Raw genomic sequence first — 16,965 nt, 5'->3', positions numbered from 1 at the left:
GAACTGCTTTCCATAATTCTTAGTTTTATTGAATACTTGTTTTTAATTTGTTTTATTATCATTTAAATATATATATTTGCAGTAGTACTATTTACCTTCTTAGTTATGTAATTCATTATAGATTGAGACCAAGCTCTTTTGAGTAACTGTTCTCTAAATATTTGATTGTATTGGGTGAATTGCTATAGACTGGTTTTGAAACTAAATTCAATTTTTGTGTTTTCAGTATTGAACTTTTGATGGCATGTGGAAACAAACTGGTTTCACCAAAGTTGCATGAGGGCCAGAAACTAAATGGCTTCATGATTCACAAGATATTTACATCAAAGGCAGTGTACATTAAACCATTACGCATTTACGGTAAGTTATTTAAAAATAATGTAAGCAGTATGTTTATATTGCAATTTGTAGCATATAGATTTCATGGTTTGGCAATAGGCTAACCCCCAACATTTTCTAAATGCATTGTGTGTGTGTTTGTTTTTAGTTTGTCACCACAGATTTAGAGGACAGTGGTGTGGGGGTTGACACGACAACAGCATCTACTGACCACAGAAGTACCACACCAGTCATTGTATGACTACAAGGTCTAAGGATACCTTAATCCACCTGAGTGACAGATTATTTGCTGTTGAGACTGTTCTGAAATATTTGGTTTCTGCATGCAACAATAAATAAGAAACATTTGTTTGCTTGGGACAAGATCTTTGTTAACCAGTCTAATAGTGATTTCCTGACCTGTCCGTAACTTGGTAATAAATATCTAAATATTATATGGGGTGTCCTCGTTTTTTCACATTACTGCATTGTTCCATTTATCAGAAATACTTTATGAAGTTTTAATTACTATCACAAATAACTCTAATAACCATAACTAATTGGGAGTTTGAACATTGTAAATTCTTTGGCCAATTGCACGCCTGTGACGAAAGGCATGTCCATTTGGGTCAAGCGGTTGCAGGCAACGTCTCACTTGCCAGCGCTGTATTCTAATGTTGCAAGAACATAGTCCTCCTAGCATGTGCCTAGCATCTGCATTTGGGGTGGTTTGAAGAATCTTATTAACAATGTCAGCCAAAGCAGCATCAGACATTGCTGTATAGGTCAGTTAACCAACTTGAAGTTGCTGTCTGTGCCTGTATAATTTCCTCCTGATGATTCCAAAGCATACAGCTATTCTTTAGCAACTAATTTCAAGAGACAAACAGAAGGTAATTTGTTTATGTAATATATTGTACTGAGGGCGACCAGGATGACCAGTTCTGATTGTTGGAGGTACTCTTGGAGTAAATATATCCCTGTGTCTACTAATTTCTACCAATCGTTTTTATATGAATTTATTAGGGAACAAAAACATGCATAAAGTGCCTCCAGTGCACCCAAACTTCATTGATTGTCACCTCCTTCTAACTGCTGGCTAATTAAAAGAAAGTAAAAAATTGTCAGTGTTTATCCATTATGCTCAAAATAATATTTCCAAAATCATGCTGTGATGTCCCATGCTGTCAGTTTTCCTTTCAAAGTTCTGAATGCATGTCACTGTGATAATAAAAAAAAACATTAAAACATGTCCTCCAGGGTAAAACCTTTTACCTTGTAAAAGAAAGTAAATAAGTAGAAATATCATAGCTAGCTCACCAAAGCTCAACAAAGGTGTAAAGTCATTGTTAAAAGCTCTGCTGCCAGATTAAAATGTTTTTTGTAGCTCCAATTTATGTGCAGGCTCTGTTCTTACAGCTGTAAGCCAATCAAGTAATCAGAACTGTGTGAGAGGGAGTATGATAGTGTGTGAGAGGAAGTATGATAGTGTGTGAGAGAGAGTATGATAGTGTGTGAGAGGGAGTATGATGGTGTGTGAGACGGAGTATAGTAGTGTGTGAAAGGGAGTATGATAGTGTGTGAGAGGGAGTATGGTAGTGTGTGAGAGGGAGTATGATGGTGTGTGAGAGGGAGTATAGTAGTGTGTGAGAGGGAGTATAGTAGTGTGTGAGAGGGAGTATGATAGTGTGTGAGAGGGAGTATAGTAGTGTGTGAGAGGGAGTATGATGGTGTGTGAGAGGGAGTATAGTAGTGTGTGAGAGGTAGTATAGTAGTGTGTGAGAGGGAGTATGATAGTGTGTGAAAGGGAGTATAGTAGTGTGTGAGAGGGAGTATGATAGCGTGTGAGAGAAAGTATAGTAGTGTGTGAGAGGGAGTATGATAGTGTGTGAGAGGGAGTATAGTAGTGTGTGAGAGGGAGTATAGTAGTGTGTGAGAGGGAGTATGATGGTGTGTGAGAGGGAGTATAGTAGTGTGTGAGAGGGAGTATAGAAGTGTGTGAGAGGGAGTATGATGGTGTGTGAGAGGGAGTATGATAATGTGTGAGAGGGAGTATAGTAGTGTGTGAGAGGGAGTATGATAATGTGTGAGAGGGAGTATAGTAGTGTGTGAGAGGGAGTATAGTAGTGTGTGAGAGGGAGTATAGTAGTGTGTGAGAGGGAGTATGATAGTGTGTGAGAGGGAGTATAGTAGTGAGTGAGAGGGAGTATAGTAGTGTGTGAGAGGGAGTATAATGGTGTGTGAGAGGGAGTATGATAGTGTGTGAGGAGTATAGTAGTGTGTGAGAGGGAGTATGATAATGTGTGAGAGGGAGTATAGTAGTGTGTGAGAGGGAGTATAGTAGTGTGTGAGAGGGAGTATAGTAGTGTGTGAGGAGTATAGTAGTGTGTGAGAGGGAGTATGATAATGTGTGAGAGGGAGTATAGTAGTGTGTGAGAGGGAGTATGATAATGTGTGAGAGGGAGTATAGTAGTGTGTGAGAGGGAGTATGATAATGTGTGAGAGGGAGTATAGTAGTGTGTGAGAGGGAGTATGATAGTGTGTGAGAGGGAGTATAGTAGTGAGTGAGAGGGAGTATAGTAGTGTGTGAGAGGGAGTATAATGGTGTGTGAGAGGGAGTATGATAGTGTGTGAGGAGTATAGTAGTGTGTGAGAGGGAGTATGATAATGTGTGAGAGGGAGTATAGTAGTGTGTGAGAGGGAGTATGATAGTGTGTGAGAGGGAGTATAGTAGTGTGTGAGGAGTATAGTAGTGTGTGAGAGGGAGTATAGTAGTGTGTGAGAGGGAGTATGATAATGTGTGAGAGGGAGTATAGTAGTGTGTGAGAGGGAGTATGATAGTGTGTGAGAGGGAGTATATTAGTGAGTGAGAGGGAGTATAGTAGTGTGTGAGAGGGAGTATAATGGTGTGTGAGAGGGAGTATGATAGTGTGTGAGGAGTATAGTAGTGTGTGAGAGGGAGTATGATAATGTGTGAGAGGGAGTATAGTAGTGTGTGAGAGGGAGTAGGGCTGGGCGATATGGATCAAAAATTATATCTCGATATTTTTTAGCTGAATGGCGATATACGATATATATCTCGATATTTTTTTATCCCATAAGGTAATAACAAAAAGACACTTCTGAGACAAAGCTACATGTTCCAATTTTTTTACAGGCACTTTTATTAATATTCATGCTGGGGAAGCTTCACACAAGAATTATTTTTCCTTAAAAAAAAAAAAAGAGCTATTCTAAGAAAAAAAAAAGTTGTTTTCTAAGGCATCTCCTGTTGTGTAATGTGAATTACAAATATATTGTCTGGCCCTTTAAGAATGTTAAGTGTACGATAGGGCGCAGGGAGCGAGTGTGTAGGGAAGATGTCGGAATGACACGGTTTCCGGCTGAGCTTGTGTGACATTAAATGACCCCTCGTTAACCCCCCACCCCCCATGTTTGGATTTTATACATTATTTTATGTATATGTCGCCACAACATAAACATTTACATTAATATTTTCTTTTACTGTATAGAACTCAGTTCTGTAATACAGGCAGAACTAATCGTTCATGTTACTGTGTAACTATTACAACATTTAATGCATTTTAATCAGCGTTCTTCTTCATGCACTTTATTATTATTTAACAGCTTTATTTGTTGTTTAATTGCTGTTTGCTCCTTGTTTACTGCAGAGTTAGTTCATGCAATTTAATAATGTTTGGTTGTTTATTGGCCGACAACAAGAAATACTATAATAGAAGATAAATAAATAAATGACGTTTCGGACGTCGGGCGATCGTCCAGTATAAACTAACACAACCACGTACAACATTCAGTACATAAATCACTCCCCATAATATTTGTTTTTACAGATAGAGCAAATACATGCACATCACATATACAAACACAAGAGTCAGAACAACAGGAGACGCACCATTACGTTATTATTACTTTCTCAACACTTAATGTGAAGTAAATACGTGCATGTCAGCGCGTGCATGCCCTTGTGTTGGTTTTTAAAACAAATATCGACTCGTTTTCTTGTTTTTTAACTTTGGGATTTGAAGTGAAAAACGAATGAAGGTACACGGAGCTGGAACCTTTTGTCTGGACTTGTTTTCGGCGTTCTCTACAGAATACATTATTCTGCTGCTCATCTGACACTTTGAATTCGAACCATCTCCAAATAATTCCAAAATTAGTCATTATTTTTCTTTTTAGTAAGCAGCTCCTCTTCGATAGCTTCTGTCATGTCTTTATCCGTCTCCATGCTATCGCTGCCTGCAGGAATTACTGGTGAAGCGGTGGGGGTGGGGCAAGTTGTGTTCAGTGAGGGAGAGGGGCGGGGCAGGTGAACATGTGCAGAGACAAACTGGGAGAAGAGAAAGACGAACTGTCTGATCTAACTGGAACGCAACATCTATATCGATATATGCGATATTGTCTTATCTTATATCGCGTATGAAAATATATCGATATTTTATAAAATCTCGATATATCGCCCAGCCCTAAGAGGGAGTATGATAGTGTGTGAGAGGAAGTATAGTAGTGTGTGAGAGGGAGTATGATAGTGTGTGAGAGGGAGTATAGTAGTGTGTGAGAAGGAGTATGATAGTGTGTGAGAGGGAGTATAGTAGTGTGTGAGAGGGAGTATGATAGTGTGTGAGAGGGAGTATAGTAGTGTGTGAGAGGGAGTATAGTAGTGTGTGAGAGGGAGTATGATGGTGTATGAGAGGGAGTAGAGAGAGAATTCTAAACAACAGCAAGGAATATGAGCTCCTGAAACTTTAAGCTTTTTTGTTGAGTTTTTGGACATATACGACGGTTAGCAGTAATCTAAACTCTAGCTGAATATATCAGGCACATTTAGAGCGATTTTTGGATCCATCAACTTAAAAGAAAAAGAAGAAATACAACTAACAAGTTTTACCTATGAACTCAGGCCCACTCAGTCAAATCAAAACAACAGAGACTGACTAACAGACAGAAGAAAAAAGTGGAGAAATCTGGAAAAAACCAACAAAATCACAGGAAAACAACCACCAATCAACAAACCAGGCTGAGTTGGCTAATAAGAAAGGGGGTAAGCTTGTTTTTGTGTATATTTTTGTGTATTTTAAACATTTATAAGGACTGTTAGCTGTAACTCAGACAGAATCTTCAACTGCCACCAACTGCCATTAGACACTAGCCATTAGACATTAGCCAGCAAACTGAGCACAGCCTCAGCTCTCTAACTATCAGCTACCCTGAAGAGGCCAACAGTGAGAGTAAAAAGAAAAAATACAAAGCAGAAATACTGAGAGAACACCCTGAGACACTCCGAGCTGATTTCACTCTGATCAATGGAAGAGAAGTTAAATCTGACCTGGTGTTCTACACTGATCACCCAGATATCTGGCACACTACTCTTCTAGCTGACCAGAGGAATTATAAAATGTGTGGAAACAAAACAATTAGACAGCTGTACCTTGACACCACACCTAAATTTAACGTAAATTTTTATAAAACTGGAACCATTATGATCCAGGGACCTGAAATACAACTTCAGAACTTTGAAAAGGACTTTCAAAGACTGAGGTCACTTGTTGAAAGAAACAAACCCATTCAGGCCCCTACATCCAGTGCTGTGCTGTCTACCTCACCCCCACACTCAGCTTCCAGCCCTCCTCTAGCAGCCTGTTCCAACACAGCCTCAACTACCACCAGCCCTGCAGCGCCCAGATCACCCGCTACAGTCAAGCGCATTCAGGACTGCCGCTCACTCCTAGAGATGGAGTTAATAGAGATGAAGGAAAATAAACTTCATGAGGAGGATCTTCTGCAGCAACTGAAAGCTGAAATGAACCAACACAAAATCGAGGCAAATGTGAGAATGGGACAGATAGAAGAAACTGTGAATCTGCTCCAGAGAGAAAATACGATTCTCAAAACGGAAATAATAAGAATTAAAGAGGAACTGGAGCAGAAGGACAGACGGATCTCCACCCTCACAGACCAGCTGCTAAAGGTGACTACAAAACACCACACAGATGCCAACAGCAAACCTAACAGCAGCCAGAAAGAGGCGGAGCTCCGCCCCTCCAGCGCTACTCAGAGAGAGTCGGAGCTCCGCCCCTCCAGCGCTACACAGAATGAGCCGGAGCTCCGCCCCTCCAGCGCTACTCAGAGAGAGTCGGGGCTCCGCCCCTCCAGCGCTACACAGAATGAGCCGGAGCTCCGCCCCTCCAGCGCTACTCAGAGAGAGTCGGAGCTCCGCCCCTCCAGCGCTACACAGAATGAGCCGGAGCCCCGCCCCTCCAGCGCTACACAGAATGAGCCGGAGCTCCGCCCCTCCAGCGCTACTCAGAGAGAGTCGGAGCTCCGCCCCTCCAGCGCTACACAAAATGAGCCGGAGCTCCGCCCCTCCAGCGCCACTCAGAGAGAGTCAGAGCTCCGCCCCTCCAGCGCTACACAGAATGAGTCGGAGCCCCGCCCCTCCAGCGCTACACAGAATGAGTCAGAGCCCCGCCCCTCCAGCGGTGCTCAGAAAGAACCCGAGCCCCGCCCCTCCAGCGCTACACAGAATGAGCCGGAACCCCGCCCATCCAGTGGTGCTCAGAAAGAGTCTGAGCTCCGCCCCTCCAGCACCACACAAAAAGAACCAGAGCTCCGCCCCTCCAGCGGTGCTCAGAATGAGTCGGGGCTCCGCCCATCTTCAGCCTCACTTTGTCCTCCTAAAACAGCCATTCTCATCGACTCTAATGGAAAATTTCTGAGACACAGGCAGATGTTCCCAACACACAGAGTGGGGAAATTCTGGTGTCCCACAACCCAGGCAGCACATAATCTGCTTCATCATACACAGATAGGTGCACCTGATAACATCATCATACACACAGGAACAAACCAGCTTCACTCTTGTGGGAAAAGTCTGTCATGGCTCAAAAAGCTCGTAAAGAATTCCCAAAAGCCAACATCACCATCTCTACCTTACTCCCACGACGAGACATTCCCTGTGAGATGATCAAGGACATTAATGATGCTGTCAGCAGAGAATGTGCCAAGATCACGGGCATTACAATTGCCCATCACCCAGCGCTAACTCCAGAACACCTACATGACCATGTACATGTGGACAAAAACAACATCTGGATGTTAGCATATGATCTTGGAGGAGCCGTACAAAGCCCCGGGTTAATGACGCCTTATCCTCATGACATAAATCATAGGCCTAAGAGTACAGTGCAACCCAAGAGAGGCAGACCAAACAGAGCCACTCCCAGTAATGCAGGACACAGTAGAGCCACATCCAGCAACACAGCGCCCACCAAACCCCAGCGTCCCACTGCAGCATCGACCAGATCCCAGCATCTCACTGCAGCACCAACCAGATTCCAGCATCTCACTGCAGCACCAACCAGATTCCAGCATCTCACTGCAGCACCGACCAGATCCCAGCATCTCACTGCAGGATCCAGCAGATCCCAGCATCTCACTGCAGAATCCAGCAGATCCCGATGCATCACTGCAGCAGAGGCTCTACCACCAACCTGCCAACAACCCTCCTATGCACAGGTTGTATCTGGTATTAAACAACCAGACCATCCAGCCCTTGAGGAAGTGAGGCAGCTGCTCCAGCTCGTCTGCAGACTTGTTGGATAATTACACAAAACAATATATCCTTTTTATATTTATATACTTAATATACTTAATTAACTTAATTGTTACTGTTGCTTTCTGTTGGATATGGCTAATAATCAATATTTAATAGTTTACTTAGAATGAAATCTCTTACAATCTCTTCCTGGAACATTCAAGGACTATATTCCTCAACATTTGGTTTTAAAACCACAAATTTAGATTTTTTAACATGCATTTCTGGCCAAGACATTATCATACTAATTGAAACATGGTGTAAAGATAACACCAACACTCACTGTCCCCCAAATTACAGGGAAATTCTGCTGCCCTCTATAAAACACAGCAATATAAAACATGGTAGAGACTCCGGGGGGGTTATAATATGGTATAAGGACAATTTATCATCATATCTGTCAGAAACCAAAAGACATTCAACACATATTTGGCTAAAATTAAATAAAAACATAATTGAATGTGAAAATGACTTGTACATATGTGCAGTTTACACCCCCCCTCTAGAGTCTCCGTACTATCAGGATTGTTTCTTTGAGAACCTTCAGCAGGAAATCAGACATTTTCAGGCCCAGGGGAATGTCATGCTTGTTGGAGATTTAAATGCCAGAACAGGCAACGAGAACAATATCATCGATTCTACTGGTAACAAATATATATTTAAACAAACATCCATCAACTTCAGCACTATCTGCTCTCAAAGAAACAGTCCTGACCACGTCCTGAACAGGAATGGTAAAGAGCTAGTGCACCTCTGTCGATCCTCAGGTCTGTATATTCTTAACGGTAGGATCCGAGGGGACTCTTTAGGGAGGTTTACATACTGTTCAGCTCTTGGAGCTAGTGTAGTCGACTATGCGATCACTGACATGGACCCCTCCACTATTAGTGCGTTCACTGTCAGACCACAACTCCCACTTTCTGATCACTGTCAAATCAATGTTTATCTTAAACGACTCAGTCAGCATCAAACCATGAAATATGAGCCCTGCAAAACATCCCAGTTAAACCGAACATTCAGATGGAATCATGACAGCGAAGCTAAATTTAAATCTGCTGTTGGTTCCTCAAAAATCATTAATCATATTAAAAAAATTTTATCAGAATCATTTGAATTAAACCAATCAGGTGTTGATAGAGCTGTTTCAAAAATTAATGGAATATATTATAAATCCGCTAAAATTGCAGGTCTCAATTTTATAAACACCAAACCAAACCAAAAACCACAAAATGAAGAATGGTTTGATGAAGACTGTAAAATAATCAGGCAGAAATTAAGACATCTATCAAACCAAAAACACAGAGAACCAAACAATCATCAAATTCGATCAAATTATGCTACAAATCTTAGGGAATATAAAAAGATTTTACGACATAAAAAACACATCTATTATACTCAGTATCTACAAAAAATTGAAAACTCTATTGACCAAAATCAATTCTGGGAACTGTGGAACAACCTGAGCAACAAAAACCCACATCATCTGGCCATAGAAAATCCAAATACCTGGAAAAATCACTTTGAACAATTATATGAGCAATTACCACCAGACGATTTTAATTCAGAACAGCAAAAAATCATAGAAAATCTAAATATATTAGAATCTACCATAAAAAACTATCAGAACCCAATTGATCACCAAATTTCACAGGAAGAATTGAATACCCAAATTAAAAAACTCAAATCCAGAAAAGCCTGCGGACCTGACAGCATCAGGACCGAGATGCTGAAGTGCAGCAGTCCTCAGCTACAGCAGGCTCTGCTCAGGTTGTTCAATATCGTTCTCCAATCCAGCTGCTTTCCTGAGATCTGGAACAGGGGGCTTATTTCCCCAATCTATAAGAGTCGACCCCAACAACTACCGAGGCATCTGTGTGAGCAGTAACCTGGGGAAGGTGTTCTGCTGTATCATTAACGCCCGGATACAGGCCTTCCTTACCGAGCACAGTGTCCTGAGTAATGGACAGATCGGCTTTTTACCAAATCATCGCACTACTGACCATATTTACACCCTACACACCCTAATCCACCAACATCTACACAAACAAAATCATGCTAAAGTTTTTGCATGTTTTATAGATTTTAGAAAAGCATTTGATTCAATCTGGCAAGAAGGATTATATTATAAAATTATCCAAAATGGTGTAGGGGGTAAAGTCTATGACATCATTAAATCAATGTATGTCAATAATAAATGTGGAGTAAAAATTGGCAATAAAATGACTGAGGTCTTCACTCAGGGGCGTGGTGTCAGGCAGGGTTGCAGCTTGTCTCCTACTCTATTTAATATCTATATCAATGATTTAGCGGTGTTATTGGAGCGATCTGCAAATTCCGGCCTGACACTAAATAAAACGGAAGTTAAATTTCTTCTCTATGCGGATGACCTGGTGCTGCTGTCGCCCACAGAAAAGGGGCTTCAGCAGCATCTGGATCTGCTGGAGAAGTTCTGTCAGACCTGGGCCTTGACAGTAAATCCTGATAAATCTAAAATCATGATCTTCCAAAAGAAAGCCAGATCTCAGGAGAGCAGGCACACTTTCAATCTAGGAAACACCGCCCTAGACCACACCCTTTCTTATGATTACCTGGGGCTCAAAATCAGCGCCTCAGGAGGCTTCGGTCTGGCAGTGGATGCACTGAAACAGAAGGCCTGCAGAGCCCTCTATTCAATTAAAAACAAATTAATTAAGATTGACATCCCAATTAGAATCTGGTTAAAGATCTTTGATAGTATAATCCTGCCCATTGCGCTATACGGTAGTGAAGTATGGGGTCCACTCAGTCATCATGACTACACTAGATGGGACAAGCATCCCACTGAAGTCCTGCATGCAGAATTCTGCAGAATGATTTTACACGTACAGAGAAAAACCCCAACCAACGCATGCAGGGCTGAATTAGGCCGATACCCATTAGTCATTAATATTAAAAAAAGAGCCCTTAAATTCTGGATGCACCTAAAATCCAGTCCCACAACAAGCCTGCAGTTTCAGGCACTCCAATCCCAAGAGCTCTACCCTGAAAAGAGTCCCCTGTGTCAGCTGGTCCAGAGACTGACCAACACACTGACCCCTAACAACCCTAACTCTCTGACCAGCACTGCTTCCCAAACACCAATCAGAATCACCCAAATGATCAAACACCTCAAAAACACTTATCTGGAACATTGGACAACCCAAACTCAATCCCAAAACAGACTAAACTGCTATCTGACCCTAAAACATGAATACAACCTGGCCACATATCTCCTCACTGTCCGAGATACGAAGCAGAGACAGATCCTCACCAAATACAGACTGAGTGACCACAGCCTGGCCATCGAGAGAGGCAGGTTAAAAAAGTCCTGGATCCCCAGAGAGGAGAGACTGTGTGGTCACTGCAGGACAGGTGAGGTTGAGACAGAGGTGCACTTCCTTCTAAGCTGCCCAAAATACACAACAATTAGACACATATATTTTGATCACTTTGGAAGAGAGGTGAGCGGCTTCAGAACGCTGACAGACAGTGAAAAACTGGCCATTATATTAGGAGAGGGACCATCAGCCTCCACTGCAGCCAGATATGTACAGGAGTGTCACACACTCCGGGACAGTGAGTGAAACACCAAATAAAATCCCCACCCACCCCCCGAACACACACACCCCCGCACACCCACCACACACACACCACACACATCGCACACCCACCACACACACACACACTAATATTTTCTCTCTTTTTGTATGAACAATTGTTTAACTATAAATTAAATATTTTCTTACCATTTTTTTTTCTATGTATATACTTGTTCTTTTTTCAAATATTTATATATACTAATGTAAGCTTTGACAATACAAATATGTAAATTTGTCATGTCAATAAAGCAAATTGAATTGAATTGAATTGAGTATAGTAGTGTGTGAGAGGGAGTATAGTAGTGTGTGAGAGGGAGTATGATAGTGTGAGAGAGAGTATGATAGTGTGTGAGAGGGAGTATGATGGTGTGTGAGACGGAGTATAGTAGTGTGTGAGAAGGAGTATGATAGTGTGTGAGAGGGAGTATAGTAGTGTGTAAGAGGGAGTATAGTAGTGTGTGAGAGGGAGTTTGATGGTGTGTGAGAGGGAGTATAGTAGTGTGTGAGAAGGAGTATGATAGTGTGTGAGAGGGAGTATAGTAGTGTGTGAGAGGGAGTATGATGTTGTGTGAGAGGGAGTATAGTAGTGTGTGAGAGGTAGTACAGTAGTGTGTGAGAGGGAGTATGATGGTGTGTGAAAGGGAGTATAGTAGTGTGTGAGAGGGAGTATGATAGCGTGTGAGAGAAAGTATAGTAGTGTGTGAGAGGGAGTATGATAGTGTGTGAGAGGGAGTATAGTAGTGTGTGAGAGGGAGTATAGTAGTGTGTGAGAGGGAGTATGATGGTGTGTGAGAGGGAGTATAGTAGTGTGTGAGAGAGAGTATGATAGTGTGAGAGAGAATTCAACTAAGAATTATGGCCTACACGGCCTCTCATAGTCTTTTGTTTTCATCTTTTTTGTTTTTTTGTTTTTCTTTCTCTGTTGATAAATATTGAACTTATGTTTTCTTTTTACTGTAGAACTATGGTCAAATGTTATTTACATTTAATACAACATAATAATAATCAGTTTATTTTGGTTTGAAAAGCTTTGGAGACATTTGGAGAGCAACATGAACTCCTTTTACTCCAACTTCAATCACTCCAGATCAGAATTAGTTAGAAGCTAAATATATAATAGTTTAATAGTATAATCGTTATTTTGCAGACCTGCATTCCTACTTACACTCACTGAAACTTTGGATTTGAAAAAAAATTTAAAAAGCACCTAAATGTTTTGGGGTTTTATCATCTTGGCATTTAGCTGCTTTTTCTCATGCTTTGTGAGGTTTTATATAACATTAAACTATAGACTTGTGTTATCTTAATAACCTTCTGAATGAAAAGCCTTAAAAACTAGGAATGTCATTCAGGCAAAAAAATGCACACAAATAGGCTGGACAGTCAAGGGGTTAATGATATTATGTCTGTAGAAAGAGAAATATGCAAATCCATTCCAATCTTTCTTTGAGGTTCATTGTTTTTAAACATTTCAATCATTTTATCACACATTTGTTGATAAACTGGATCCTCTGATCATCTTTGCTCATCAAAGACTGGACCAAAAACAACAGGTCCAGCATTCAAGGACCCAAATCACTCCATTTATCATTAAATGCAGCCCAAACAGTCAGCAAAAACTTTAACCATGGACCCAAGTCCTTTCACTCATCATCAACATGCTTCGAAACTTAGACATTTGGGACAGAATCTTGAACAGAAAAAACTGTTGTTTTTCCCCCTAGATTCACCTCCATAACAGTCTAATTATGAATCATTTCATTTCTATCACCATTGGTGGTGACCACCTGGTCACCCTAAATACGCTCTTCAGTAGTTTGTGCCTGTCACTATTTCATTACTGTTTACATTTTCTGCACTGCCAATTCTCTTTCATCTGATCAGAACTTTTAGTTTTTTATCTATTTGGTCCCAGACCTCCCCCCCCTTTACAGGGGTCACCACAATTAAATCAGCTAAATAATTTTTTTATTAGTGATCAGAAGGTTGCTGGTTCAAGCCTCACTGCTGCAAAGTTGCCACTGTTGGGCCCCTGAGCAATGACTTAAAAGCTATTTTTTTCATCTGATCACAGTTTTTAGTTTTTAATTTATTTGTCCCAACATTATATGGATATATTTATTTATATTTTTAAAAATATATGTTTTTTAATTATTTTTATGGTCTCCCTCCACAGCTAGGCTGCATAACGCAGTGCATCGTTAACCCTTTAAAGCCGGCCCATTCAAATTTCGAAACAATAATTTCAATGGTTTAAAGCCTTATATCTCTGCTGTCCAATCACTGATTGTAAATTTGAAAACTGCCCCAGGCAGCTGGCAACCCAGGCTAAAGGGCAATATCATTGGTCAAGCGGTTTGTGTCGTGGCTGTTTTGCATAGTTAATGAGAAGTCGGAGAAAAACGTTTTTCATTCGCCCCACCCGCACACTGAGAGCAGCTGAGAGAGTGGACCACTATAACAACACAGAGAGAGAAATCCTGTCAGTCAAATGAGGTAAGATCGATTTAAAACTGTTTATTAGTGTTATTACTTCTCATTTCTACTCAGAAAACTTGGCTTTAATGGTAAAATTGTAATATTATTAGTGCTTTACGCTTTGGCAAAGCTGAGGTGATTTTGAAAGATGTGTTCTAAGTTTAGTCAGTCAGGTGCACAACTCTCCTTTCAACTCTTCATCTAAATGGAAATAAATACGTGTGGAGAGTTTATCAGATAGCTTTTTAGTCTCGTTTGTTTAGTAGTTTGTAAAGTATGCAGCAGTTTTACACAAATAAGTGAATAGTAGTGAACCAAGCTAAGCTAAAGCTACCGGAGCTGTTGTACTCTGCAGCACTGTGGTTGGAACAAGCTGCTCAACAAACTCCAAAGTAAGATTATATGTATGTAATCTTGAAATCAGTTATAGCTTACTTGTTTTACTTCAATACTGTCTAAAGTCTGCTTAGAAATCACCTTAGCTTTGCTCATAATAGCATTACATTTAGCATTACATGCATTTAGCATGACTGGCTAAAGTAAGTTAGCTGAGGCAGAAAGCATAAAGGTGGATAACATGTCAGTCTGGGCAATTTATAACTTTTATTTCCATGGTATATTTTATCTGTGGTAATTTGTACTTATAACGGAGAAATATTATTTTATCTATAAAATATTTGTCAAATTTGCATCATATTCTGAAATATTGCTGCATTTATTTGAAAGAGACTAAAGTATGCTATGCTACCATATAGGTGCATATAGGTAGATAACATGTCAGTCTGGGCAATTTATAACTTTTTTTTTTACCATAATATATTTTTTTTCTGTGGTAATTCTTACTTGTATCAGTGAAATATAGTTTTATCTATAAAATATTTCTGTCAGATTTGCATAATTTTCTAACGTATTGCAAGAGATATTTGAAAGGGACTAAAATATGGTATTAAACTTTTTCAGAAAGCATACAGGTGCATAACATTTCAGTCTGTGACTATAGTTACAACATTTCTAAATATAACCATAGCATCAAGTTTTGTCTTGTAATTATTGCTCCTTTTAAATATTGTTTTATGTGTAAACCATGTGCCAGATTTGAGAAACTTTTGTCATATGTATTTGTTCAGTGTACTTGAGTTTACTTCAAAAGATGAGCTTGTAGACATTAGAGTATTTGTGATTGAATTCTACATATATGTAATTATTTTTAAAATAACATCACTGTCACCACCTTTATTCATTGTAATTTCTTTTATTTTATTATTCTGAGATGGATGGAGACAAGGCTCAATATTCACGCCTTATGGAGTCTCTGAAGAGGAGACGGCGGCTAGGCCCTGACGAGCTTAGGCTTATTGCTGAACATGACAGCGATGAAGATCATGAAGGCATGACCATTGAAGAGGAGGACTTCATGGACATGGAGCTCCTGGATGAAGGAGAAGAAGAGGATGAAGAAGAGCAAGATGAGCAGAGGGATCAACCAACAACCTCCTATCTGTAAATACATGTATTCCAAGTGTGTGTATTTGTAAATGTGTGTGTGTGTACATATATGCTGACAATAAATGTCAGCATTTTCACCCACACACACAATCAGGCTGCCAACAAAATATAAAATCAACAAAAGAGTACAAACTGAGATTATGATTTTTACTAATGTTTGTTTTCTTTTATGGGTTTGGTTAGTCTTTCTTGTCCCATGTCAGGTAGGAAGCGGAAACGCTTCCCTGAATCTGTATCCTTTCCTTCCTATGCTGATGTAGACACAGAAGCACCAGAGCCCATACCATTTAATCCCTCTCGTCCAGTAGGCATAGATCTGGGAAGTGTGCATAGATCTGTAAGGTCAGCCACAAGTACCTTGCGTGAAATAGACTTCTTCAAGTTGGTTTTCACGTACACCATCGTTGCTGAGATTTGCCAGTTTACAAACTCTAAGGGGTGGGAGCTTGTACTGAATAGGCCGTCTTATGCGAACCATCATGGGGCATGGGAAGAAGTGACCCCAGATGAATTCTACCGGTTTCTTGGGCTCCTCATTTACATGTGTTTCACGTCCCTCCACAGCATTCACAGATATTGGGGAACCAGATCTCTTCAGGGTTCATGGGCCAAGTTATTCATGTCCCGTGACCGTTTCAAGGAATTGATGGCAGCCCTCTATGTTGTAGATCCTGCCACAGAAAATAATCTTGATCGTGTACGTTTGTAATAAAAACATAAGTTGTAAATAAAAACATTTATAAATTAAACATTGTTGTATTTTATTATATTTTATGTTGACCGCCATTTTATAAAAGCAATAAGCCACTCGAGACCGTGCGTTACTGCTATGATTTTATCACGGGGAAAAACGTTTTGAGCAACAACCTTCCCCGTGATAAAATGTCTCGAGTGGCTTATTGCTTTAATTTCTGTTTATCCTCAATAAATCGCTGTATTTTATAGCTTGTTGGACTGGGGGTCTTACACCGTCATAGTGTTTCTTTTGGCTCGATCTCATCTAACAAACATCCAAAAATGTATTAAATTAAATTACTGATACCTCAGTAAACAGAGAACAAACTACAATTACATTTGTTTATAAAGTTTGTTCTGTTGATTTTTATTTAACGTTATTTGGTAAATGTGAGATTCATGCGTTGAAATGCTAAGAAAGTGCTAAGAGAGCATCTACAAAGTGCTGAGGTGTAGTAGTTACCCAGTGGCATTATTTCATATCACGAGGGTTGTAGTAGTTAACTAGTAACTTGTACTAGTTACTACAACCACAATTAAAATGAAAAGTCCCCCAGCATGTGTACAGTAACTAATCAAAATTTTTAAAAAATTAACAAAAATTGAGAAATGCAAACTTTGATAAGACGACGAGTGTAGTAGTTAACGAGTCACCTGTACTAGTTACTACAACCATAATACAAAATAAAAGTCCCT

At 40.2% G+C, this 16,965-nt stretch overlaps 1 long non-coding RNA gene across 1 annotated transcript; it reads left to right on the top strand.

Annotated features, from left to right (window-relative positions):
• Positions 1-202: 202 nt before the first annotated feature.
• Positions 203-773, top strand: LOC134308110 (uncharacterized). Its single transcript, XR_010010418.1, has 2 exons — positions 203-360; positions 488-773. It is a non-coding gene; the product is annotated as an uncharacterized LOC134308110 (long non-coding RNA).
• Positions 774-16,965: the final 16,192 nt, after the last annotated feature.

The sequence above is a fragment of the Trichomycterus rosablanca genome, unplaced genomic scaffold (genome assembly GCF_030014385.1).
Source record: "Trichomycterus rosablanca isolate fTriRos1 unplaced genomic scaffold, fTriRos1.hap1 scaffold_41, whole genome shotgun sequence".
Lineage (NCBI taxonomy): Eukaryota > Metazoa > Chordata > Actinopteri > Siluriformes > Trichomycteridae > Trichomycterus > Trichomycterus rosablanca.
This window is presented reverse-complemented; position numbering and strand designations above follow the sequence as displayed.